Source organism: Ambystoma mexicanum, chromosome 2p (assembly GCF_040938575.1).
Source record: "Ambystoma mexicanum isolate Mex_15411 chromosome 2p, UKY_AmexF1_1, whole genome shotgun sequence".
In the NCBI taxonomy this organism is placed as follows: domain Eukaryota; kingdom Metazoa; phylum Chordata; class Amphibia; order Caudata; family Ambystomatidae; genus Ambystoma; species Ambystoma mexicanum.
The window spans coordinates 359885734-359913170 of NC_090923.1; positions in this window are offsets into that span (position 1 = coordinate 359885734).

Genomic DNA, 27437 nt, shown 5'->3' on the forward strand with positions numbered 1-27437 from the left:
CATAAGAACATGTTTAGAAGGAACTCTACTGTGGTGCTGGACAACATTATAAGCCTAGATAACCCATTGATGCATTGGCTGATGATGGAGTTTGGTCTAGTGTCTCTATAGGATTCCATGAGGGGGGTTAACGATCTAAAGCAGTTACACATGAGAGTTCTGTCTGGGTGACTTTTATTGTTTGTGGCTTGAGCAAATGTAGAGTCACTCGCCGAGCCTTATCCATTGTTCCTATCACACTTTGCTATTGATCACGCAGTAAGAGGTTTGCAGGTACTGTACAGAATAAAGCTAGCTTTAGGACACATGATGTAGTTGGAAACCTGGAATTCAAGATAAAGCTGCTGGCTGGCTTGCTAGGTCTGTTAACCAGCTGCCGGTGACTATGTAGATGCTCACTGCTTCTTTCAGCTAGAGCTCAAAGAAGAGCGTCCAGTGGTTTTCACTGCAGCACCTTTCATATACATTGCCTGCATCTTGGCTATTTTCACTTCCATACCTTTATACATAACAGTGACCTTATTCCTCCCCCTGTTAGGGAGAATTCTCAAAAATGTGCCAATTCCTCCCACCTTAGAGCCCCCAGCTCTTTTGCTAAACTTTGGGACTTTGAACTTTTCAAATCAATGGGCCTCATTACGAGTTTGGAGGTAGCCATGCCATCATTACCGGCATGGCTACCTCCAAACTCGTGTCCGGGTTCTGAAAAAAAGGGATTACTGGGCCATTCTGACTTTTGCAGGCCCGGTAATTCCCATTTTCTGGACCCGGATCCGGTACGTCCCCATTCCCACTTGAGCCCCCATAGGGCTCAATGAGAATGGGGAGGATGCTAACAACGGACCTGTTAATGACCGGTCCGTTGTTAGCATCCTGTTCTGCTTGCGGGTGCCGGTATGCACGTCTGGCCAGACCAGACATGCATACCGCCACCCGTGAGCAAACTCGTAATCTGGTGGCCCGGAAATTAACAGTGCGGCTACCTTACCAGCACCGTTCATTCCGCGGCTGCCAGGGTCGTAATGACCCCCAATGTGTTTTCTGTGTTTGTTTCATTTTGAATTATGAAGTTTTAGACAACCCTATAGACATCATCTTTTCATGTGTGTCACACAGCACCCTCAGTGCATTAACACAGGGAAGCCTTTTCAGGCTTTCCCAAGGTTTAAATATCTTCTCTGGGATAAACTACTGTTTCCCAGAGAGAGTAAAGTGAAATTGACTTCACTGGTCTTTTCAAATTCCTAGACCCAGCACACCCTATCGTACAATAGAGTGCTGGAGGGGTTACCTAGTATCCCCTATGTCTAGATACTCATGTAGCAGTCAAATGCTACCCTTTCCTCTCAAAATTCAAAATGGTTGGTGGCAGTGGTTTTACAATGAACTACCATGATTTTTTCCGACCGCGAACACCGGTAGCGTTAAATCGTGCGAGCCATGTTTTTCAAGATGGCATATGAGCCCTCTTTGTTTAAAGAGGTCCCAGCCTTCTTTTTTCACCATTTCTTTAGGGAAAGGTCCATCTAGAGTTTTGCTCTGCGCACCAAAACAAGTTTGGTTCCTTTATTGATTTTCCTTTGGCGGGCTTCAGGACTGAAGACCGCCTCTGGCGCCCGAGTGTCTGGGGAGGGCAGGAAGTGAGGGAGGTGCCCGAAAATCCCTGTGCTTAGTGTCCTAGGAGACCCAAATGCACTCTGGTATGATTGGCTGGCTGACTGTCCGGCAAGGACAGCCACCCTGCTTGGTGAGTGACAGGTAGGTTGGAATGAATGGGAGGGAACTGAATAAAAGGCAAGTCTCTTGGCTTGGAAGGCAGAGTCGACCACTGGAATGAAAGAACCGAAGACGAGCTTGAAGAGGACGGCTGCTGCAACTCCTGGACCGTTGGTTTGCCTGGTGAAGCCCTGCTGCAGGTCCAAATCGCTAAGTTCATCTTGACAGAGAAGTCCTGCAAGGACGACTTCTCCCTTTGAGTTGGTGGGACCAATCAACTCGACACTAAAGCCACCTGAGCTGGTTGTATTTTCCTCAGAGTGCTGCAGGAAACCGAATAACCAGGGAGAGGGACACCAGTTTGTGTGCTTTACTACAGTTACTGGAATTGAAGATTTGCCATGTGCTAGCTTTGACCAGTCCCAGCGTAGTGCAGGAGCCCCCCGACGTCCTCCCTCTTGTCCCCACGACTGAGGCTCAGGAAAAGGGAGATCTGCAGGAAATGCCAGGAGCTGAAGTTTTCAGCTGCATCTTTTTCTTCATTTGTAAGGTACTGTGAAACAAGAGTACTTACCTCTTGCGGTGAAAGTTTGGGAAACTTTCGCAACTTGCTGGCCTACTCAGCTTGTGACCCATCATATAATTCTTCGCTTTACAAACTACTTCTGAGAACTGCTACAGAGACTTTAACATTTACTTACCAGAACCATTTTATCCTATCCGAGGCTTTAAGCCCATTGATTTTGGCCTATCTATTGAATTGAATTGACTCTTCTGGTGAACTCAAAGTATCTGCATTCTCTAAAGAAATTGTAATCCTTTTATGTTCTGAACCTATTCCTTTTTACTCCTCCTTCCAAATATTCTGAATGCCATTTTGCTCCTCCTTCAAAGTAGTTTAAATGCCTCAGAAATTTAACGAGTATAGTACTCAAGTTTGTGTGTGATATTTAACTGCCTCCTTCTAGTGAATGTTTTATAACTGACTGTTGAATACATTAATAAGTGTTTAACCAAGAAACCTTGAGTGTAAGTTTTTATTTGAACACCTGTGATTGTAGACCTCTGTGTAACATCATTACAGCTCACATTCCCTCTTGAGATAAGGCTGGCTGCTCAGGTCCGCTAACTGTGTAGTACAGACTTATAGCAAAGGTTGGTTTTGCTTACACCTGTAGTCATAGTTGTGTGTAGTGGTCCCAAACGGTACTGCATACAAGCTCTGCCTAACACCCCCACACCCAGATGCCCTGCCATCAGCACTCAGACCTATATACAAGACTACGTACCCATTGAAGCACCACCCTGCATCCCAGTCCCCAACCTCTACTCCATCTCATTTGTCAAATCTACCCATGAGAATGTCTGTATCCTCGTCCCTTTAGTGAGGACGTATTCACACCTATATACCAGATGAACCCATCCAACCTGCACCAACCACCCAACACATTTCTGATACCTATTGGTGGAAACTAAACTGTGAACAGGGGCATGGGAGTAGGAGGAGAGAAACCCAAGACCTGCATTCATCCAATTAAATAAGGCACTATCCTTTATCCCTAGGCCACGAGCCATTGTTAAGATGGTGCTAACCTGTTAACTTTGACAGCTTGGTAATGAAGCTATAATAAATATCTGTATAAAAGCCTCAAAATAATGTTCTTATTACAGGCTATTACTCTTCTGCCCGTAATCATGAAATTTCTTAAAGGCATTGTTACTCCCCAACTTTCTGTCTTTCTTGAGACCAATCACCTTCTCCATCCTCTCCAGGCAGGCTTTCGCCCCGGCATGGGCACTACATCTTTACTGGTTTCCCAACTTGATTATATTGCACTACTTCAGAACCGCAGAGAGGCGGCCGCTCTTATTCTTCTTGACCTCTCTGTGGCTTTCGATACTGTTCACCACCACAGACTTTTGCACTTTCTTCAGGAAGTAGGAATTTTAGGTATTCCTCTTAAATAGTTCTCATCTTTCCTTTCTAACCAATCCCAAGCCATCTCTCTTCCCCGTTTTACATCTTCTTATATCACCCTGGGCTATGGGGTTCCGCAGGGCTCTGCTCTCTCCCCTCTTTTGTTCAGTCTGTATATGCTAGCTCTTGTCAATCTGATTTCTAGTCACGGCATTCATTTATTTTCCTGTGCCGATGACACTCAAATCTTGTTTTGCCTTAATGCTTCACCTACTGACCCTTCTCACAAACTTAAGAACTGTCTCTCAGCACTGGCTAAGTGGATGTCTAACAACTGGTGTAACCGTAACAGCAACAAAATCGAGAGGTATTATTGGTTGGCACTGCCTGCTCGGACTCCTCCTGGTCTTCTAACTATTGGCCTTCTTGTCTTGGCCCTTGTCCCCAACCTGCTACAGTGGTCAAAAGCCTCGGCATAAAGATCATGGGCCTCATTACGAGCATGCCGGTCTGGTAACAACGGTGCCGATAAGTCTACTGGCACCTTTGTTACCGGACCGGCACACTACGAGTCGGCGGGCAGCTGCCATCCCGCCCGACAAGCCTGACCTGGCGGGCCGGACGGCACCTGCCCGCAGACTTTCCGGGAAGCACCAGCACCGTTATTAATGGTGCCGGTGCTTCCCTCATCCCCATTCCCATTTGAGTCCTATGGGACTATGGGTCCTATGGGACTCAAATGGGAATGGGGATTGACATTTATTTGGCGCCTGACTTCCAGGAACACCGGGGTCATAATCCTAAGTATTTCCGTGGAGCCAGGCATCGGAAAAATGTACGAGTCTGGTTGCAGCCTGCCGGTTTTACTGGCACTGCTACTGCCGGACTCATAATGAGGCCCCATGTCTTCTGGTTCGAGGTCAGCCCAAATTTCGGCAATCTGTCAAACAGGGTTTGCCAAACTTAAAACATTCAAGAAGGTTACACACCAAATCTTTTGGTTGTCTTCATGACCATCAGTCTGGCTTCAGAGTGGCCAGAAGCATGGAAACTGCTCTCCTGAACATCTGTGAAGACCTGCTCTCCAACCTTGACTCCAACACCCCGTGCGTCTTCATCTTGCTTGATCTCTCTTCTGCCTTTGACACTGTCAACCATGCCATCCTGCTCAACCGTCTTGAAAGGGAAAAACCCTGCGTAGGTGTTCTTGCTTCCAAAGTGAGTTGGTATGTAGAAATGGACCAACAATAGGAGGAAGCAGCAGGGGATAGAGACCGGGTTCCGACTAGTGGACCCGTGAATGAGAGGAGCTGCAGAGTGAGTTTGTTGGCCGTAAGAATAGACAAATAGCAGCTGACTTGAGAGGCAACAGGGGGAGCCCACCAGAGATTGGGGAAAGGGCAAGGAGGGAAAGGAGCCCAGAGAGCCCTGAACGGGCAGATGGAGGAATGGAGGAATGAAGGAAAGAACCGCAGAGAACCCTGGAAGGAGAGTGAAGCAAATTTGCTAGCAGCAGTTTGCACGCAAAGGGTAGAGAAAAACTAGCGTTATTCTTGCAAAGGAAAAACAAAGCAACGCACAATTCCTATCTTTGGCACTGCTTATGAACTTTCACTGTCAGTGTGTCTTCCCAAGGAGGGCTCAGTGCTACCACCATGTGGAAAGACTAGAACGCTGGGTTTGCAAAGCATATGAGGACCCATTCTCTGCCATCTTGAATGGGTTAGTGAACCGTAAGGATGTCTCTGTCGCCACCGTTGCCACAAGGACCAAGAAGACAAATTCCTAACAATTAATAATTTTTATCAGTTAATGACTCAATGATTCATAGACACATCATGAGACGCACCAGAGGAACTGTTCTGTGGTGTTATGGCAGAGCCAATGTATCCTGGGGGAGAAGCCGCAACTCTTCCTGATGAACTGTATATGTGAGATTGGGGATGGAACTAAACGCAAACACTGATTCTACATGGGTCATGAGGAGGGGGTCAAGTGGGAGGCAGCGGGGAAGAGCAGTGCTAGGTGGGAGATCTGTAACTTGCATAATAGTTTGACTATTTAGATATCTGTTCTGGCATGAATGTGTTGCAATTAATTACTTGTTCCTATGTTCTGTTTACATTCAATAAAAACTATAATGACAGAGTGGATGAGCCAAAGTGCTGGAAACAATGAAAATATGTCCAATAATTTAGAACAGGTAAAATTAAGGCAACCCTTATTTTTTACTTATATTTTCAAAGCTAATACTTCTTTCATTGAAATTGTTGTTTTGCCTAGTTACAGATCTGTTAAGGAAAGTAGGTGCAGACTCCTGGCGATCAATTTTGATCAATGCCTCATTTTTGACCAAATCTGATGATACGTTATAAATAACCTATCATACCTATGCCTGGTCAGTTGTCTCTTCAATGCTATCTTGTACTATGTCCATACTGTTGGGTGAGGCCATGTCAATCACCTCAGTTACTCCTTCTACTGAGGAACAGCACAGAAGTGGCCCTGTATTTGAGGTCTAAGAAACATGGTCATTTTGCTGTGAGGCATGATCTTAACATTTTTCCTTGTTTCTTCTTTTCGATTTTTTACATTATAGCACAATTGGTTGTTGTTTTGCAATGAATTTGGACAGGTCTTGCCCTCTGTAGTGGGAGGATTGGTGTTGAGGTCTAGGACATGATCCGTTTTGGATAAAGCCCTCACAATCTTTCTAGACAAGCATTTTTATTCAAGGTATAGTTTGCAGGATTTATTTATTTTTTCCTGGCTTTCCGTGAGATGAGGGTCTTGGTTGTTGTATGACTGCTTATTGATTAACAGCCAGAAGCATGTATAGTAATGATTACAAGTGCATTATTAGAAATGCAGTGGTCATTTTGGTTCTCACCCTCGTCATTACAGTTTTCCAGGTCAAGAGACATGAATAAATCAAGAGAAACACTCAGCCTTACCTCCCTCTCCGGAGGTACGTTACAGTTAGGAGGAGGGCTCGAGCTAGTAACTGGACTCTTAGGACAATCAGGCTATTCTATAGTAAATTTAGTTATAAAAGACCCAATATCTTATCTAGTGCAACTCCACTTGTTTACAAAATTTACTTTCCTTGTGATTGAGGCTAGTAGGGAAGAGGTAAATTGGATAGCTTCTTTTATATTATCATACAATCTGATGATTGATTAGAGGACAAGATGAACCGCTGAAAAGGAAGAAGGGCCCAAAGTGTCTAGTGCAGGCATATCGTAAGGAGGCAGATTAATCAGCGTTTAAAAAAATCATCATCTTCCCTTGCTTAGTAATCCGTTGCTTTCGAAGTTACTCAATATTGAAGGAGAGACCCATTCAAAACATGGCCAGACTCTGCCTTGGATGTTGCAGTTGAATTATCATATATGTTTTGGCACATTTGCAAAAAAGATTCATCAATGACAATTGAGTCTGAGTCTGGTGGGGGTGTGGCCAAGGTGCACAGGGGTCCAAAGGCCTGCTCTGTCTTCACTATGCTTGCTTTTACAACCCTGTCCCATCTATCAGACTGGCTGTTCTTGTATTTTGTGAGGGGAGTAGTTCTACCAGCTTTTATTGACACCATCATCATTGTACTTTTCGGCAGGTTCTTCCTACAACATCTCAGGATCATCTGACACAAACAAAAAGAGCAGAAAACCAAAATGGCAACCAACAATGTTTACGTCTATTTCTAACCATGACGGGGCACACAAAACCATTGAATCGGATCAGTCATCAGCGTTTACTCCTGCTTCTTTTTCCATGGCAATCCTTAAATTATGAAGGGCCCCTATCACATGGGCCAGAGACTCATTGTCTGCATCATTTAGGGGGAAAATGTGTGCAACAAGACAGACTAATTTTCTTGCACCTGCCCCCTTCCATAGCCATAAGCAAATCCAGAATGTATCTATTCTCGAGTGACAAGAGGCTTATTGCCCGTAATTCACTCTTTATTGAATTAAGACTTTGCTCAGTTTGTTTCGGCAACTGAAGCTTCTACCACCTATTGATCTGCATCCATTTGGCATAGGCTGTAGTCTGGATCCCTGGCACCAGGAGAGTGGTAAAACATTTTTGGGTTTTGGTAAATAGTTTGAATTGGTCCGGGATCGCCTTCAATTTATCACAATTTATCAGATGAGTCTTTGGATAAATAGTTTGAACTTCTCTGGTGACAAAGCCTTGGTGAGTGGTGGAAACGCTTGCTATTTGGGAGCTTGGTTGGCACTGGGTGTGGTATATTTACAACAGTCGGATAGGTGTCAGGAGCTTCAAAACTGCTGAGTACAAGGTGGTCAGTGAACATATGCCCCTCTATGATGACGGCTGGTGTAGGTATGCATATCCAGTAGACATCCATTTACGCTGCAGTGCCTTCAGTTAGGTCAGGGATGTAAAGCATCTTATTAGAATTCATGTTCGTTCCTACAGGTATAGTACCATTTCCTCGAAAGCAGAACAAATACTCGGCTGGCCTTTGCGGGGGTCTCACTTAAGTCGATCCAGGTCAATTTTGGCACATAAGTTCCCCATCTCCTGCCACAGTAATGATTCACTTGTGCCACTACATCTTCCGAGAATTCCAGTAGGCCCCTCTCTGTATAGCTCACTACTCCTGCCACCCATCTATTGTTGGAAAATAACACTCCTTTCATCTTCAGAAATGGGCTTATTTTACAAGAGGCTTATTCTTTCTTCTTGGCACATTCTTCATCATCTCTGTCCATTATTACTGCTTGGACGTGTGCCCTTAGTACTCTGCACAGGGCCAGGTGTGAGAGACATTGGGCCATGTGAAGCAGCATTTCATGAGGTATAACCAACGTGGGTGCGCCCATCGCATGAGGTATCAAAGAGCATACATAAGAGATCTCATTAGACCTCTCCCTTCCCACTTCATGCATGTGATTATACCATTTGTTATCAGATTTGGGGTGGTACACATCCGTCACAGTATCCAGTATTACCCCTTTATATTGATGATATTCTATCTTTGCCTTAGCTTCCCTCCTGGTTTGTGTCATCCCCAAAGATACATCTATGTCATTTTTATTTCCATATGCCCCCTTAATATGCCTCAACCGGTTTATAGTGATTTTTTCTAATGGCATATTTTCGAATGCCATTTTCTCGCCACAATTTTGGCGACATTTTTTTTTTCGAATGTTTATTTTTTTTCATTTTATTTTTGAAATGTGGGTTTCCCCCAAACCACCTTTTGAACACTTTTTTTTACTTACGAAACCCAAAAAAACATATAAAATAAAAAAAGAATACATTCGGAAAAAAAATGTAAGCAAAATGTTTTCAACAAAATTGTGTTTCCAAAATAAGTTTTCAAACAAAATGACCAGATACCGCCCCAACCATAAAGTATGAACACACAGAAACACTTTGCCTACTCCTAAAAGAAAACCACATATACAACATAACATTTATATTAAAGAACATCAACAAACTAGGTTGTATGGTGTCAGCGCTCTCCCTATGTAATTTTTCCATTCACCCCTCTATTAGGCCATATGGGTGGCTTTGTGGGTCATTTGGTAGTCGCTGCCCCCCATCACTTATTATCACACAATACTTCCTGGCATAATTTACTCTCAACTAACATTTATATTACACAACGCTTGTAGTGCTGAACCTGCAAAGGGATAGAAAAAACAAGAAAATATGCAGAACAATCCATACTTTACATAATATTATACGGACTGACCAATTGTAGTATCATAAACAAACGTGCTGCAATGTATATTATAATATTGCTCCGTGATTTTTTCATTCTGGCGCGAAGGTGGAGCAGTGCTGGGTGCTTTCCGAACATCAGATAAGTGGATACAATACTGCAACTCCTTCACCCAAACTACAAATGGGGTAGCGAAGACAACGGTGAAGAGGCCCTGGAAACGGTTGTTCCAGCACCAGACATAAATCCTGATGTACACCAGATCCCCGGATATAGTTGTGGTACGGGTAAGTTCAGTTCATCTGTCACCGACCCTTCAGCTGTGTCTTCACTTCCCGGAACGATCTGACGAAACAACATCTTTTTACTTTTTCTTCCTCAAGTAACCTCTGAAACTCCACCCTTCAATCTCCTGCTGCCCTGTGAGCATCTGATGCTGTGCGTGTAGGAGTGAGAGCTGTGTGCATGCTTCTCCCCATCACTATCTGGTGCAGGGCCATGTGGTGGTATTTACTGGGCTGCATTCTCAGGCTAAACAAAGCCAGAGGAAAACAGTGCAGCCAGTTCATGTCTTCAACAGTTTACTCTTCAAAAGTGCATTCAGTTTTACTACAATTCTGTTGGCCTGGGAATGAGACATTCAACACAGTTTGTGCTGCATGTCTAATAGGGTTGCAATCTCTTTAAACAATTCATTAAAGAAGTGAGTTCCATGATGAGATTTTAGGACATCAGATACCCCCCAGCATGGAAGGACCTTGTTTTCCAGAAATATTGCTGCTGATTTTGCATCCAGTTGTTCGCAAGGACCAGCCTCAATCCAGTGGGAGAACGGACATACTACAACAATGAGGAAATGATAATTACTGCACCTGTTAAGCATGTTCACATAATCAATGTGTAGTTACCGGAAGGGTCCAGTCAGATGGGGCAATGTGCCTTGCAGCGTCCTATGAGTCTGTGCAGTGCAAAGACAACTCACACAACCATATGTCATATCATCACATATCAACCCTGTGGGGACCTCAACATTAGCACACACCATCCATTTGAGGACTTAAATATGATCACATATCAACCCTGTGGGGACCTCAACATCAGCACACACCATCCAGTTGGAGGATTCAATATCATTGCATTCCATCTCTATGGGATCTTGAGCATAATTACAAACTATTCTTATGGGGCCTAATATGCCATGACACACCATCCCTGTGAGGACCTCTTTGTCATCAAACAACATCCCAGTGGGGATCTGAACATGACCACGCACCATCCTTTTGGTGGACTCAGTATCATCATATCAGCTCTATGGGGACTTCAGCATCATACCATACTATTCGTATTCACATACCCTTGTATGGCCAATTGGGTGCATCTGTGGCTTCATTTGCATCACCTGAATGCATTTTGCTTCACCTTTTGGGTATTTTTGGTTAAAATCGGCCACTATTTTTGGATGTGTTTCGTTCAGTATTTTAACCTGAAGATAGGATGGAATAAGCATTTTTATTTCCAGCTCTAATTCCACTGGAGGATGTATCCCCGGGGGAATTATCACTGGTTTTCATTGCTTATTCCTCCAGTGCTAATTTCTTCAGGGTTAATTCCACCAGGGGAATTAGCGTCCATTTTCAATAACCTGTATATCAGCAGACTGATCAAAGTGGCGGCAATTCCACTACTGCCACTTTGACCCTTAGAGATGAACTTGTAATGAAACCAAATTAGTATCAATTAAACATTAACCCTGTGAATATGTTTGTGTAATCAGACAAAATGAGATGCCAACATTCAATTAATTCACATATCAGACTATAGACAAGATGACATCAGTGCACATAATGTGTTGTCTTCACAGTGTGGACAAGATGACATCAGTGCACATAATGTGTTGTCTTCACAGTGTGGAATTCAATATCATCACACGCCACCCCTATGGGGACTTCAACAAAATCACAGAAAAATAAGGAACTAAAGTAAGTCACATTGTGATTGTTTTGTTACAAAGTAGCCAATGCTTAAAATGAATCTGGAAGTATGTTGTGCAATGAGGGAAGACTTATGTTGCGTATCAATTATATTAAATTCTGTAAACATACAAAATACACAAAAAACAGCTTAATTTCATTCTTTTACATTTAAACGCAGAGTTCAGGCCATTTAAAACACAATTGAATTTGTGTATAAATGGTTCCCATGAATCTGCTGTCTGCTGCCTAAGCATGTAGGGCATCTGATTTATCAAGTGTGTTTAAATTCCTGTCCGTGTGTTGATGACTGCAATACCACACCCAGCCTGCGGGGGCAGAGCTGAGTAAAAAATCAACACACCAAAATAAACACAGGTCCCCACAAAGCCATTTTTTTAAAAGTTCTAAAAATTGGCACAGATGTCTTTTAATTTGTTTTAAGTCATTTGGAAGGCATTACCATGTGGGGACTTGGGTTTAGGTCCCCACAGTAAAATCAAGTCCCCACAGCGTGTGCATGTTTACAGACCCAAGTCCCCACAAGGATAGTAACGCAAACACACACACACACACACACACACACACACACACACCGGCCCATACAGCACACACACATGCACACACACACACTAACACTGCCCACAGGCACACACTCACAAAACAATGAACATTTCGAAAAATGAATGCCAATATTGTGTGTATCTGGACATTTTATGTCAATTCCTGGTGTTGATGCAAGTGCCTGGACATATGTGTCCAGTAGTTGCCAAAAGGTTTGAGTAGATAAGCATAGGATGTAATACCTGGCAAATGCTCATATGGTGTCTATTCAAAAGCCCAAACTATCGGATATGCGAAGCTTGTTTATATGGCTTGAGTACTCTGCTTGGCTGGTCAAACGTCCTTTCTAAAATGTTAGCCTCCACATTAGATGGCGGTACATACACCTCAGTATGAAACCTATTGGAAAACCCCTGGGAATCTTGCAGGATGGGTCTAACCTGTTCATAGCGTCGCAAACCTACCACGGGGGAGATGTGGAAATGTTTGAGCACACCTAATAATATCTGTTTCTCTAAGATTCATATGAGAAATTAAACGCACTGATTAATGAATCGAAGCATCACACACCCTGTGCTCAATTGTAAGTCAATCACACTTTTTTTTTTAATTACCTACTTATAGTAAAAAAAAATGTTGCTCTGTTTTCATGATGTTCAAACTTTTCCAACGAGGTACCTTATTGTTTCTGAATTGGGATGTGCTTGGAAGGCATGCCTCCTTTTAAATGTTCACATGTTCCTGAATGGCATGTATGGGTGCTGAGCTTTACATGGGGATCGTGTTTCCTTTGCAAGATGTAATTTTCTTTTCTATTTATAAAAAAAACATTTCACAGGTGTGAAAACTTCGAGGGTAGACACTTCATTTGTTAAAAGTGTTTTGGAAAATGAGAGCATTCAAAGATGTTCCGCCGGTGTAGTAATTCTATCCATTGTGACTCTTTGGTCTAAGCTCAGCCCGGATGATTTCTGTAAAGCTGCATTTAGAATTGCCAGGTGTGTGTATAATGCCGTAAAGCGGATCACTCGTTCGGGTCACTGAACACAAGACACAGCATACGAATAGACAACATTTTTAAAGGAGCGACTTCCCCTTACCTACCCTACAATTATGCTCTGCATGGGTTTGCGTCATGTTAGATAGCATTACATATGCACAAGAAATTCACTTTTCTGCTGTCACTTGAGTCCCAGCGGTGCAGCCTATAAGAGCGCTCTGCCGACCTTCACGTGGCTCTCTGCAGTTTATTCTGGCATGATAATAATATATTAGTCCAAAGGAATTTTAAAAACACATGCATCTTTAAAGAATCCTTTCTAAAAAAAATAAAAAAAAGTTGCCACTCTGCTTAGTATTAAAACGCTTTGTATAGATTTTGCAAACGTGACAAATGTTGAGCAAAATTCGGTTTAATGAAATTAATAAGACAACCGTTAAAGGCCTAATGAAATCATTAAACATGGGGTAAATTATCCCAAATGTGAATTATATAGACATTGAAAGTCGCTGGCGAGTTATGTAGAAGACCATGCCTGAGCAATGAGACTATGGCCCTCATTACGACCCTGGCGGAAAGTGACTGACCTGACCGCCATAGCGTAAATAGCGTTTCCGCCATTGCACGACGGAGCAAAGTGCGGCTAATTCCGACCCATCGGGCACGAGCACTACGCCATGGCGGAAGTGCAAAGTCCGCGATGGCGGAAATGCCCCCAAAACGCCCCTCACCGCCGTCGTACGGCGCCCTAGGTGCAATTCCGCCACCCATCTTAGCGGTCACCGTAATGAGCGGCAATCGAAAAGTACGGTGACCGTAAATATACGGAAACGGAAGTAAAAACATGGTCCCGGAACGGGAAACAGCACGCCGTACACCTATAAAATCAGAATTCCCACACAACCATAAAAAATACTACCCTGAGACACATCCCAACCCGTCATCCACCCTAGTGAAAGCAATAAAAATGGGAAAAGTAGCGAAAAAAGCGTGCGACCGCAAGCGGCAGGTCCACTTCTCCCGTGAGGAACTCACCGTGCTCACAGAGACCCTCCAGGAGAATGCTGCCGTCGTCTTCTCGACGCAAATGACCAGGACGGCACTTGCGAACAAGAAGGCCATATGGGCCCTGGTGGCACAGCGGGTAAGTGCGGTAGGGACCGCACCCCGCAACCCACAGCAATGCAGAAAGCGATGGGACGACTTGCGGATACGCGTACGGAGCATACTATCCGCCAACCGTAACATTGCCACAGCTACCGGGGGAGGATCGGAATCACCCATCAAGTTGACCCCCTGGGAAGAAATCTGTGCCTCCACCATTGGAATGGAGAGTATAGAGGGAGTCGGAGGGATGGAGAAAGGAGTGCAGACATCCGAAGAATCAGGTAGGTGGCCCAAATAAAACAATGCCAAATCCACAATGTCCAATCATGTGAAGTACCATGTGTCCACATAGTGCAACAGAAACACATGTCCAGGAGAACGTCCACATACATTGGCCTGATAGCGCACTTTAAAACTCACATTAAATACATAAATAATTAAAAATCCTAAAAACACCCTCTACACGTGCAGCAGGCACACCCTAACTGCAGGCTGCAAAACAACTGCATCCTCAATCCACACAAAAATGAAACCACCTCCAAGGTCCTGACCCAAATCACCCTCAGGTACCACCCCAATGCATGTGATACATTGCCATTCCAATTTCCACAGACCCATTAATAACGCTCGCCCTCCTTTACTCCAACACAGGGTCCGATTCAAACGACGAGCTCCAGGACACCCCTACCAGCACACCTGCAAAGAGGGCCAAGACCAACGGCCAAAGACCCTCCACCTCAGCTGCACGGATCAAGACACGGCAGCAGCACAAAGTTGAGATGAGCCTGGCTGCTCAGTCACTCTGCCAACTTGTGTGGTACATGCTTATGCTGATGGTTGGTTTGTTTACTGGCAGGAGTACAGGGCTGGTGCAGTCTCACTCAGGATACTGCTTTGAATGTTGCCTTACACTGGTGTCAGTCGATGGGGGGGCCTGTTTTTGTTTGTCTCATATTTCAGTTCATGTTGCTGTACTTGAACCTTCACATGCCTGTGCTGCATCAGAGCGGCAATGGTGCCATGGCAAATATGGATGGCCACTCACAAGGCACTTGGAGCCCCTAGATTCATTTGTTCGTTGGCATGCATGGGTGACTTGTACATTTCACTGGTTGCATTGTGTGACTTCATTGCACCTACGAGGAGTTGTGCAATGTGGCCAGGGAGTGGTGTACAGGCACTCAGTAGGGCCGTTTACGGTTGGTTCGCGATGCCGTACTTCTCACCATGGCGGAATGGTACTTTTCGCCATGCTTGATGGCGTTAGGTACGTGTCTGCTAGGGTCAGAATTCGCGTACCGTTGCGCCATGGTGGTAATTACGGTTTGGCATGGCGCGCGTGCGCGTACTTGGTGCAGTTAGCGTTGGCGTTCACTACGGTGTCGCGAATGGCATTGTACTTTACGGTGACGGGTCATAATCGCACCGAGCGCTATTCGATGGCGGTATTGCATTTCCGCCATCGATTTTCGATTTCCGCCAGGGTCGTAATGAGGGCCTATGTGCCTTTTTAAGGTTACAGAACTCAGGGGAAACTTTCCATTCTTTTAATGTATGCATGTTACCAATCTTTCTGAAAAACTGAATTCCAGTGATTCAGGTGCTATATGAAATGGCAGAATTGTTTATAATTTGTGTTAAAATTGAATGTATGTGGAAATCACACCATGTTGCTGAATGAAACTCATGAACTTTAAACTCTATCACCCAAATATGCTCTACGCGATCGCACTCTGTGCTTGATCTGAACATCTCTATCTACTCAGATCCCATTGGGTATATTCAATGTTTATTTCTGGTTCCTATAAATCAGGGAGAGAGATCCGTTTTTAGCATTTTGTACACAGATACCCTCCTGGGCATATCAGGACTCCGCCAGGCGCCCTTTATATATTCTTGGTTCCTATAAAGACAATTACAAAACATAATTGAATAGTTATTTTAAATAAGGTGTTCACTGGGCAATAGGATATTTAAAGTAACTTCTTAACTGAGGCTATGCACTTTTACTGTATCATCACCAGGAGGAGACGTACCAGCCAATCAGGTAGCCAGGAATTTAGGCTGTGAAATATGTAATATGTAAACGCTAAGTTCTATGCAGGCCACTAGTGCCTCTCCCACAAGCTAGCATTTTCTGAAGCCCCCACCATCTCCCCCTCGCATTCCTGCCTGCCACCACTTGCCTCCCCCCGCCCCTTGCTGCCCTCACAATTGCCCAAGCAGCACTCTGTATGGCTCCCCTACCACACAGCACACACAGAACCCACTATCTGCCAGTCTGCTCCCTTGCTGTGCTGCCTGTCTCTGACATGGACATAAAAAGGTCATTCTGTTTCTATGTCCACAGCGGTCAGCTTTGAGTGTAGCGTTTCTAAGCAGAATGAGCATGCACCAAGTATTCTTATACGGACTTTAACGCAGCCATCTGCAGAGATAAAGGGAAAGGTAAGATAGGGTCGGACTGGGACGAGATATAGGCCAGGTCACCCAAAAAAAAGTGGCCCACCCCTCACGACCCTTGACCTCTGTGATGTCATTTGACCCCACCCCAAAGTGATATCCCGGAAGCGATGAAACACAACCTTTCATCCCTTGACAAAACAGGAAGTGGCATCAAATAGCATTGTTCCTAAGTACACTAAATTACTGTGAACCCAAGCAGACGTCCAAGGCCAAATGATAATATGTTATTGTATAGCACTTACGCTTAAGCTCTTTCTTTTATAGAACAAATATGCATACAATTTCACCCAACCTGGGTTGGTACTCATTCATCAATCTAAGAAAGATGAAAGGCTTTTTGAAAAAAAAAGAAAAATAAATGTGAAAAAAGAAAATATATTTTTTTCAATTTTCTTTTCTTCCAAACCGGCCCAGACATGCCCAGAAACTGGCCCACACCCTCTCCACCCCCCCCCCAAGGGACGATTTCGGCCGGCCACGGGCCGAAAGGCTGAGGGGCCAATCCGACCATGAAGATAAAAGTTAAATGCCCAAAATGGTACACTGGAGTTTTCACAACTCTCCTGATGCTGTGAAGCATGGAACATTTTCAGATATGTTCAAATATCACAATATATGGTAAAACGAGTGGTTCGTGAACAACTGCAAATCATACAGAATACCATTATTACGACATTTTAGGTGAATAACAACTGTGAATAGTCAATTACATTCGTTCGACAAAACTTGCAATGGGACTCTAGACACCTTAATGGGTTTTAAGCACAAGCAAGTTTAAGGGCCAGGCAGGGCTGCAAGAAGACATGGCTGGCACTGGGTCTTAGGCGGGAGACAGACCCCCCACACAGAATTATGTAAGCTCAGGTCACTCAAACCATTGCTGGTCACCAACACTATTAGAAAAGGGGTCTATTCCATGGGAGCCCAATTTGCAATATTCATGGACTTAAAGGGGTAATTCAATGGCTGTAAGAACACAACAGTCTTTACTTATTGGTTCTTTGAGAATTCCTGGAGAAAGGCTTTCTCGCCAGGTTTTCTTGCAGCAATTATTCAATGAGGATGTCATGGCATGGAATCCTGAAGACATTTTTACCTCCTAACCAACCCATAATCTCTGTTGTGAAAGAATTACTAATAGAGGAACATTGCACAGCACAGAAGCCAATAAGCAACCAGGTGTGGAGGAGGAATCTAAACTAAACTTTGTCTGCCACAGCTTTACAAGTGTGCAGCGGCAGTTCTCGAGAGGGTATGGAGCCTTCTTTAGAAAACAACCTTGATTGGTAGAAGAAGGGAAAAACACTGAAGCAAGAGAGGGGATCCCTGTGGGTATAACATTCCAACTCCTTAAAATCAGGGATTGCCAGATAGGCTTGCTGGGCAGAGAATATTCCAGGTGGAAAGCTGCACCACTTCTGAACATGTCAGCATCCGTGGAGGGGTAGACATTATCTCCAAGCGTATCCTCATGCACTATGCTCTGACATCATCAGGTCCACGTTAGACCTGGGTGATTCTGCATCTTCTTGGGACAATCTGTCGTTTGACTTTTCCAATTGAGTGCCAGGCTCAGAAGCACTCTCTGCTCCTGTCTCCATGCCACCACGCACACTGCGCGAGCCTTAGACCCCCACACCTTACTGATTCCTGTCCAGGAAGGGACTCTTACTCCCTGGTTTCTCTCCCATCCTAAGATCTTAGGAAAGAAGGTGCCATTTTCCCAAATCCAGTCTGTCTGTACATGTTAGAACTCTTAAGAAGGTAGCATCTACACTGGAATTAGTGCCAGGGATGGGTGAACGGCAAATTACATTACTGCTCCTCCAGCAAACACCTGGCATCATGAAGAGGAGTAGAATCATGACATCCTCTCACTGTCTCCTTATATACTTAGCACCGATCAATGATGAGCAATGGGTCTTTCCAGCGACTCCCCCATTTCTGAACCCTTTCACACACCGTTCTTACCCCATCTCTCCTTGACTACAATTCCTTTTCCCTGCCTCGCTTTGCTAAAATGAATCCACCGAAAAAAATGTGGGAGTTCCTAAAGTTAATTGAAAAATGGTTTCTCTCGCCCTGCATTTCAATGCCCTCTTTCTCCCTTACACCAGTGTGCTTCTTTAAAAGAAGTGAATGAGTCTAGATGCTGTGACACCTTTGCAAAAAGGCAGGGCTCAATTCGAGGGCACACGCGGGTGGGACGGAGTCCCCCCACTTTATTCAGAGGGTGGACTCAGTCCCCCGCCCCAGCAAAAATGAGAAACATGAATGTCCTCTTTGAATTTATGAATTAAAGCCGACCTCGGGGATCAAACCAAGTGGTCGGGCTTCTTCATCACTGCACTATGTAACCAAATTAAGAATAACAAACCACTAAAGGTGGAATGTCTGATTTTGGTACTGCAAGTCCCAGGGAAAACATTTGTATTGGTTCTTGGAGTTTAAAACATGCACAACCTTTTAATGTTTTCCATTCGTCCTGTGCAATGTGGGTGGTTATGATGGCAAAGCCAATTTAATGAAATGTGCATATTGCACCTTGATTTGATCATTTCTGGCGGCATCACATCTCATTCATTTGTTGATGAGTCCCCCACTTTTATTTTTAGGACTTGACCCCTGCAAAACAGGTAAAACGATGCTCCTAAAACCAATTTGAAAATGTAGCCAGACTTAACGTTCTTTGCTATCTCTAGTGGATAGAAGACCATTGTATTAGACATACCACATCGAGATTTTTTTAAAAATTAAGTTCAGCATTCCGATTTCTACAGGTTCAAGTTAAATCAGGACTGCATATGACACTACATTAGCATAGTTGGCCAGATCAGGCATAGATGCCAATGTGTACAAAACAGCTGAAATTTTGATGGACACTTTAAGAAAAGTTTAGTTAACCTCAATCCTGCATTCGGGATTTCACAGACTTACAAATTCTCAGAGGTTTGCCAGCGGCCCACTATTGTTACTGAGCCTGCGTACAAGTTTGCTGGGCGTGACCCAGTTCAGCAGGCCAATGTGAACCGCTGAGCCCCTATGAAAACTGTGGCTGGTCAAAAAGGGCCCTATTATTATCTCAAGGGATGTTCAGTGGCTTTATAAAACAGCCATCTCAAAACACATGGGGCCTCATTCCGAAGTTGGAGGTAGTCATGGCGCTATTAGCGCCATGTCTACCTCCAATACCGGTACCGAGTCCACCCTCATTCAATGGGGGCTTACCGGTCTATTTCAACCTTTGCAGGACCGGTAAGTCCCCATTGAAAAAGCCATTCCCTTCATTTTTCTCATTCCACTTAAGAAACATAATAAGGAACCTTTTTTGAAATATATTTACGACACTGCTTCTGAAATTATATTGGAACCCCTTTTGCTTACCCTTCCTGCCTTTACTTAAGCAACAAAGAAAGAAAGAAACGTTTGAGAAATGCTTCCCAAAACCTATTGTAACAAACTTTGGGACATAGAATCTCTATGAAAAGGCCATACGGAATCGCTTTTGAGAGCAATTCATCTTTGGATGAGGAGGAGGACACGGAGTTTGGGTTGTCTGTGGACAGAGAGTGTGCTGAGTGTGCTGAGCACATTAGGAACGAGGCAGCCCTCTCGATGAGGGATGTAGAGGTCATAGTGTGCAAACGGAATCAATATTTTCTGATTTTTACAAAGGAACTGCATGGCCTGTAGCCATGATTATTAATGTGTGACGAGGCTGAGCAATGAAAGTTTACAACTAGTTGGCATGGAAATGACTCAGACCATAAGCATTTGGGGCTGGGAAGTGAGAACGATGCCATGCCCCGTACAGCGATAACGGATTGTCAGGCATTTAAATGAGGCTCAGCCTTTCACCATGGATGGCAAGAATGGCACGTAGGCTGTTGGTTATCAAGCAACTATTGCTTATGTATGGTAGCAGCACCTGGAGCAGGAAAATATGGCATGTGTTTAGGATAGACAGAGATATGTAAACTGTGATGTTCAAATGTAACTGAAGGTATCAGATTAATTCATGATTTACCTTGTCTAAAAAACGGTTAAAAAGTAACAGAAGTTGTATGTGGGTTGCTTTCCATTTTCAAAACAGAGATACTCTGCCAGGTTCTTGAAGTATCTGAGCCAGTGATGACAGGGAGCAGGAACCAGGCTGAATCAGGTAAGTACAAAGAGGAAAGATGCTTTATTTACTTCTTAGTTCCATAGATACAGTTGGGAAGAATGAGAGAGAAGGCTACATGCATCTGTCCTGGTCCCTTCCCCAGCTCCCAGTCCGTACTGTCAACCTTGGAATCGCCAAGCCCCAAACACTGCACAATCCACCAAGCATTCCACAGGGCCTAGCTACCCACACAGATACATAATAGCATCCAAGATACTACAGTTCTCTCTGTCCACTCTGCAGCTGCAAAGAAATAAAATGGGGTCTGATTTCTAAAAGTGTTTTGCAATGGCACAATCCCATTGAAAACTGCTTTGCAAATTAGGCCCAATTGTCTATGGGGGTCATTACGACCTGGGCGCAAAGGGATACCGGGCACCGGTAATGACACCGGTGGCGGTAAAGCCTTTGCGCCCTATTCCGAGGTCCCTTTGCGGGTCCTTCGGGACCCGCGAAGGGATACCGAGGTCAATTGCGGTACCGTTATTGCCGCCTTCCCATTGAGCCCTATGGGGGCTCAAATGGGAATGGGGAATGGCATTTCAAATGGGGACTTACCGGTCCCGCAAAGGGCGGAATGGACTGTTAAGTCACCATACCGCCACGTCGGTGGCGGTGCCGGTATTGGTGCTAGTCATGGCGCTAACAGCACCATGACTAGCACCAACCTCGGAATGAGGGCCTATGTCACTCAATATTACCTTGAAAGGAGTTGTGGATGTTATTTTTGGATCCACAGTTTTGGTGCCATGACAGGGATTGTCATGCCCAGCAGAAACCACAATGGTAGCTATGGATCGCTCCCCTGCGAACCCGTGTGCTCTCCTGAATAAATTAGACACCAGGCTGAAATCTCTGCAGGGCTTCGGAGAAGGATTTCCCGTAAGGTGGTCTCTTTTCCTGGACTGCACAAAGCCATTTTATTTATAATGCAGTGGGAAGAATAGGAATTAGTCACATAGTTAGGTAGGGTGCGTAGATAGGTGTAATTTTATTTTATAATATTGAAATAACATAGTTCTCATAAATTAAACATTTTAATTGCAAACTTGGTTCGCTGAAACAGGTTTATCATGAGCATGCATTTGATAACATGTAAAAGTAGCATTTTTTGGCTTTTAACTTTCTTTTTCGGGTGTTGAATAGGATGTAGCAGCAAAAAAAAAGCCCCCTCAGAGAGGAAATGTCTTGTTGAAAGAAATCTTGCCTGAAAATTGCTTTGTTGTTTCCCTGTCTGCTTTTGAAGATGCAGCCAATACCCATATTTATTAAACATTCTGATTCGCTGAGTGGAGGTCAATTACGACCATCATGTGTTAATATGAACAAACAGGTAACTGAAATAGTAGGATTTTCATTGAAGAATTTCACTGAGAATTGAATCTAAAATCTTAATCAGTTTAGGGCTTTGAGTAAATGGGCAAAAGTTAATCAGTGAGAATAGATTGAGTGGAATGTATGTAGACTAATGACCTTCCTTCTGTTGCCGCAGTTTGGCAGGTTTACCCTCAGGTATGATTGACCCTCTTCCTCCCTTGTGCAGCCCATGTTATTTCTTTGAAGTAAGAATGGAAAAAGGACACAATTAAAGGCATGACGACTTATTTTATGTTTACTTATTATCCCCTAAAACCTGTAAGTCCATAGACAAATGGAATTCCATAATTAAAGATGATAGACAGTTTCCTGCACAAATTATCTACATTTGAAGGGAGTACCTGAATTAAGAAAATGGAAAATAGCTCTAGGGCTATGGGAGGTATTTGGCGGGTATGTGAAAGCTTCCAACTGGCTCGGGAGTCAGGGTGCTAACACATTTAAATGAGAAACTGAGAAGTGGGGATCAAAAACGAAACAATAAACAGAAAAATACCTCAACCCCACAACCCAATTGATACCTAACACCCCCTGTTACCCACAATTAACTGAAAAGGAGAATAAACAAAACAAAGAGACAACAGAGGATGTTGTCGATTACTTCAGAAACATAGTGATTTCTAACCAACTTCAGTGCAAGTCCCAGCAGCATTAGTATGTTACACACCAGTAAATTCAGCTCAAGCAGAGGCCATACCAGCAGCACCGAACGGATCAGCAGCCCCTCTAGCGAATCCCGCTTGCAAATAGCCTGTTACCTCCACTACAACTGTCAGTCATTGCCATGCCAATGCAGGTGCAGAATATGGAGGTCCTACCCCTTACTTGCAGGCACAGTTACAGCAATTGCAGTAAGTAAATTTAGATGTAGCAGGTAATCTGATACCAGTACATTGTTAAGGAGTCTAAATGGGGCGTCACACACCAAACTGGCACTCTTGCTACTGGCCTAGGATGCAGCGCACAATTAAAAAACTTTTAAATTATTTACTAAGCATTCAGATTGAGATGGCACCCAACCCATCTCACACCCCCTTTTACAAATGCGCCGGGCCACAATGGCCCATGAACCAGGCCGGTGGGTGGTAATACAATATTTTTATTTTATTTTTGCATTTTGAAAGTGCTTACAAAGCCCGGGGGTATTGAGGGGCTGTTACAGGAATATGTCTTAGTTGCTAATTTATAACTCGCTTAATACCCAGAGATTTCTAAGCGCGGACCCAGGGATCGAACCTGTATTGATTCGTGTCATCTTGGTTCCAAGGCGACCACATTGCCGCTGAGCTGTCCTCCCGGGATGCAGGTTTACCCTCAGGAATGATTGATAATACCCTCTCTTCCTCCCTTGTGCAGCCCATGTTATTTGTTTGAAGTAAGAATGGAAAAAGGACACAATTAAAGGCATGACGACTTATTTTATGTTTACTTATTATCCCCCTAACACCTGTAAGTACATAGAAAATTTGAATGCCATAATTAAAGATGATAGACAGTTTCCTGCACAGGTTACCTACATTTGAAGGGAGTAATTGAATTAAGAAAATGGAAAATAGCTCTAGGGCTATGGGAGGTATTTGGCGGGTATGTGAAAGCTTCCAACTGGCTCGGGAGTTAGGGCACTAACACATTTAAATGAGAAATTGAGAAGTGAGGATCAAAAACTAAACAATAAACAGAAAAATACCTCAGCCCCACAACCCAATATGTATTTATTTACTTATTTTAAAATTCAAATGAAATCACACACATTTAATATGGGCAGTAATCACCAGTGGGGTTAAAATTACATGGTAAATTGATGGAATACACTTAGTTATACCTTTTCATGTAGGATAAACCATACACACTTCAAAGAAAGCAAAATTAGCTATTGCATGGATTTAAAATTGTAGCACAGTTAATTATTCACCCTGCAATACTCCCTCAAACCACTATTAATCAAACTTTGTGTGGATGGGGAGGTGTAGCAAGGAGTCAGGCACACTATGCAACCATCGGAATTAAATTCTGACTTACCTCCACTGAGTATAACAATATCAGAGATGTAAGAACACTAGCAAACTACCAAGCAATGTCCTAACCACGGGCATGCAATTCAGAAATTCGACTTGGGAAGGAAAAACACAATGCAGCCAAATCACACATGGAGAAATTGCATTTTTTTTAATTTTGATGGGTTTAAATGACAACATAGCTTGAAAAACGAGTTAAACAGTAAAAATCGGAATGAAGTTTGTATGCTAAGGGACAGATACACATCACAGGAATAATAAGAAAGTGAAAGGGTGACTCTAAATGAATGACAGGGGGAGATTCTTAATGGGAAAGGACATTCGGTTTCAAAAGTGAACGCAGTGGACAGGGAAAATCGGTTTGGAAAGGAAATGACAAGTGCTATTACAACTATATTTCACAAATAGATTATCAAGAAGAGAAAACCTGCCTGTGATAAAAGGTTAAGCTGCAGCCTTAATCCCCACACACTCTGCGAGTCGCTTTATGTGGGAATTAATGTATTCCAAATATGACTAAGGACTTATGCAATGGGCTAAAAGGATAGGACAGAATGGCACTAACACAGGGAAATCAAGGAACAGATACACAGAGGGTTCTGATAATTTAAACAGTTGCTAGGTTACTAGTATACTTTCAGGATTACTTATAGGGTTGAACAAAGGCAAAGTATCAGAATGGGATATCCTATGTTTTGTTATGGGATGGGGTGATACTTACAATAAGCACTTGAATTTGGAAATTTGGACCACCAACTGGGTATCTGAACAGCGGGGCAATGGTCTGGTCATGGCACAATGGAGCATCAGCTGGATAAAGCAGGAAGCAGGGCAAGCAGGTAGCGCAGGATAATCCCAATGAGGATTCAGCCACCTTTCACCTTTCTCCCTGAATTAGTGGGATTTTTGTGGGGTTTACTTCTGAAGGGTGCTTCTGGCTGGAAAGGAGGGATAGAAGGGTCTGGATCAGCTATCCCTTTCCTAGCAGTGGAATCTCGAATCTCGAATCTCGAATCTTGCAGGGTGAGTATGAAGTGTCTGGATCTTGGGATAAGCTAAAGGTGGAAGTCAGGAGAGTCAGTCCTTTGTCTCTCTGATCCTCCGCCTTTTATAAGGTGGATGAAATCACAAGATTTACTATGTGGACAGACCTTTGGCTTGGCAGGCCTCTAACAACTGGATTGGTCAGGGGTGGCTGTCACTGCCTTCCTGTCAGCCGGATGGACTTCAGGGATATGACATCAGTTGTATGGTGTGTGCTTACAATGCCCATGGCCCTCCCACAGTTTGTATGATGTCGTTTAGTCATTCTAATAATCATTCACAATTTCTAGTGGGAACCGCTCCATCTAAAATTCTACAATTTTATATATGTGCACCTATTATCACTGAGCATGTTTGCATTAATTTTCAAAATTGTACCATGTATGCTTTTCCCATGAATTACATTTTCCTTCTCTTTTCATCCCCTACATGCTAGAGAAAGCTACAATGTCTTGTTTTGAATGCACAAAAATTACATTTCAACTGTTAAAATTTTGCATTACAGTGTTTTCCGGTTGCAAAAAAAAAAGTTAACCTTTATTAAATAAGAACAGTCTTTTGTCCCAGATGGGCTGGCAAATAAGGGCATTCTTCCCAACCCACAGCCAAATTCCAGGCTCTGGTCAGTTTAGCCCAGTGTTGTTATGGATATGCCTTTGAGGTTCTTCAGTTTGAGTTGAGGGGAGGTGCTACCAGAAAGTCACACCTATGTGTACTGGAAATCCCTTGTCCCAGGCTGGAACTCTGCTACATTGTCTGACGAGGGTGCAAGATCCTCCACCCTTTCCGATTCATAGGCCCCTGAGGCGGGTCCACTTGAAGGGAGGTAGATCCTGTTCCCAGGAAGCAAGATCCTTTGAAGCCAGGGCCTGCAAAAAACTTGTTCTGCTGGCCTCACAGCAAATGTATTTATTTATTTTTCTTTCCTGAACCAGAAAGCAAGTCTGTTGGAATGAAATATCTATATATGTTTTAAAACAAACCCCCATCACATTTCTATGCAAGGAAGGAGCTTTAATTCAACATTTTACTTTTAAACAAACATGTTCTTGTTTTTAAAAAGCCCCATTTTACACGTGGCTAATTTTGCTTGACTGTCACTTTACAATGCAGCCTTTCTCGCATTCATTTTCTAAACTTTTCCAAAGCCCTATTCATGTTTCTAATGCACAGGCATCTGTTCACATAAAAGGTCCTTTGAAACTGGCATGAGCTAGGAGATAGAGAGAGGGTTTTTGTAAAGAGTTTATCTGTGATATTTTGTTGCAAAAGTAAAGCGTTTTGCGTATGGCTTGGAGTTGAGTTCTTTGCTATTTCACAGATCTAGGCTGACACAGCCTATCATTCAATGAGGCATGCCCCCATTTGCTGGAGCACCACCTGAATATGGATGAACATAGCTTGGTCTCACTGGAACAAAACTGTTTACTGTTGATAAGATGAAAAAGAGCATCAGGGCGCAGTCATTTTAAAAGGCAGACTATTTTCTTTTTCAGTGAAAATTCTTGAGCTGGAAGCATAGCAACTCTGCCTTTGACTTCTTTTCTCTGGTGCAAATGAAGAAAATACTGGTAGCAATTCTTGGGATGATCTGTGTTTCATCTTGTCCAATGTGTGGCTGGTAAGACAGTGCAGCCATTATTTTGGTAAATGCAAAACGCAGTTTTAATGCAAGGCGATAGTGCTCAACAGAGCCAGCGCGGCCATTCTGCTGGTGACTGCTGAGATGTGGTTTGGTGATGTTGCGGAGTTCTGCTGGGCTGGTAATGTACCCCACAACATGCCCCATGTACATTTGGAAAGGTGTAAGTCACCACACCTAAGAGTGTCGTTATAGCGTATCACTCATCGCATATGTACGATTTGAAGAGTGCCAAACATAGGAACCATATAATGATTAATCATAGGCATATTTCTGATGAGGACCTTTTGGCGGCAATTAACCTTCTGCTTCCTTCCTCGCTGGAGCGGCTGCATTTTGCCTCTCCCTCGTGTGAACTGGTGGGTGACCGTGGTGCTATAGTTATCCCCTCAATAGGTATCGACTTGGGAACCACCACTAATGCGCTCAGCCACATAATGTTTGGGCCAGTGGAATGAAGAGGTCGGATTAGCACTGTGGCAAAGACGATCTATTCAGTTAAATCCCAGAAGAAAATCACAGTCTTTTTTCCAACTGTTAATCGGGCTGTGTTTTTAAAGCCCAAAAAGTTTTTCTGTCCGTGACATGTTCCCACACAGGCCCTCATTATCTGACTAAACAGGTTGGATGTACTATGGAGGCAGTAAAATTAGCAGCTGGGTTGGACTCTGCCTCGTTATCTCAACCTGGCTTCCATTGGATTTCTTACAGGGCGGGTCATCTTCTGGATCGGACAGCTGATTCCAGCACTCACA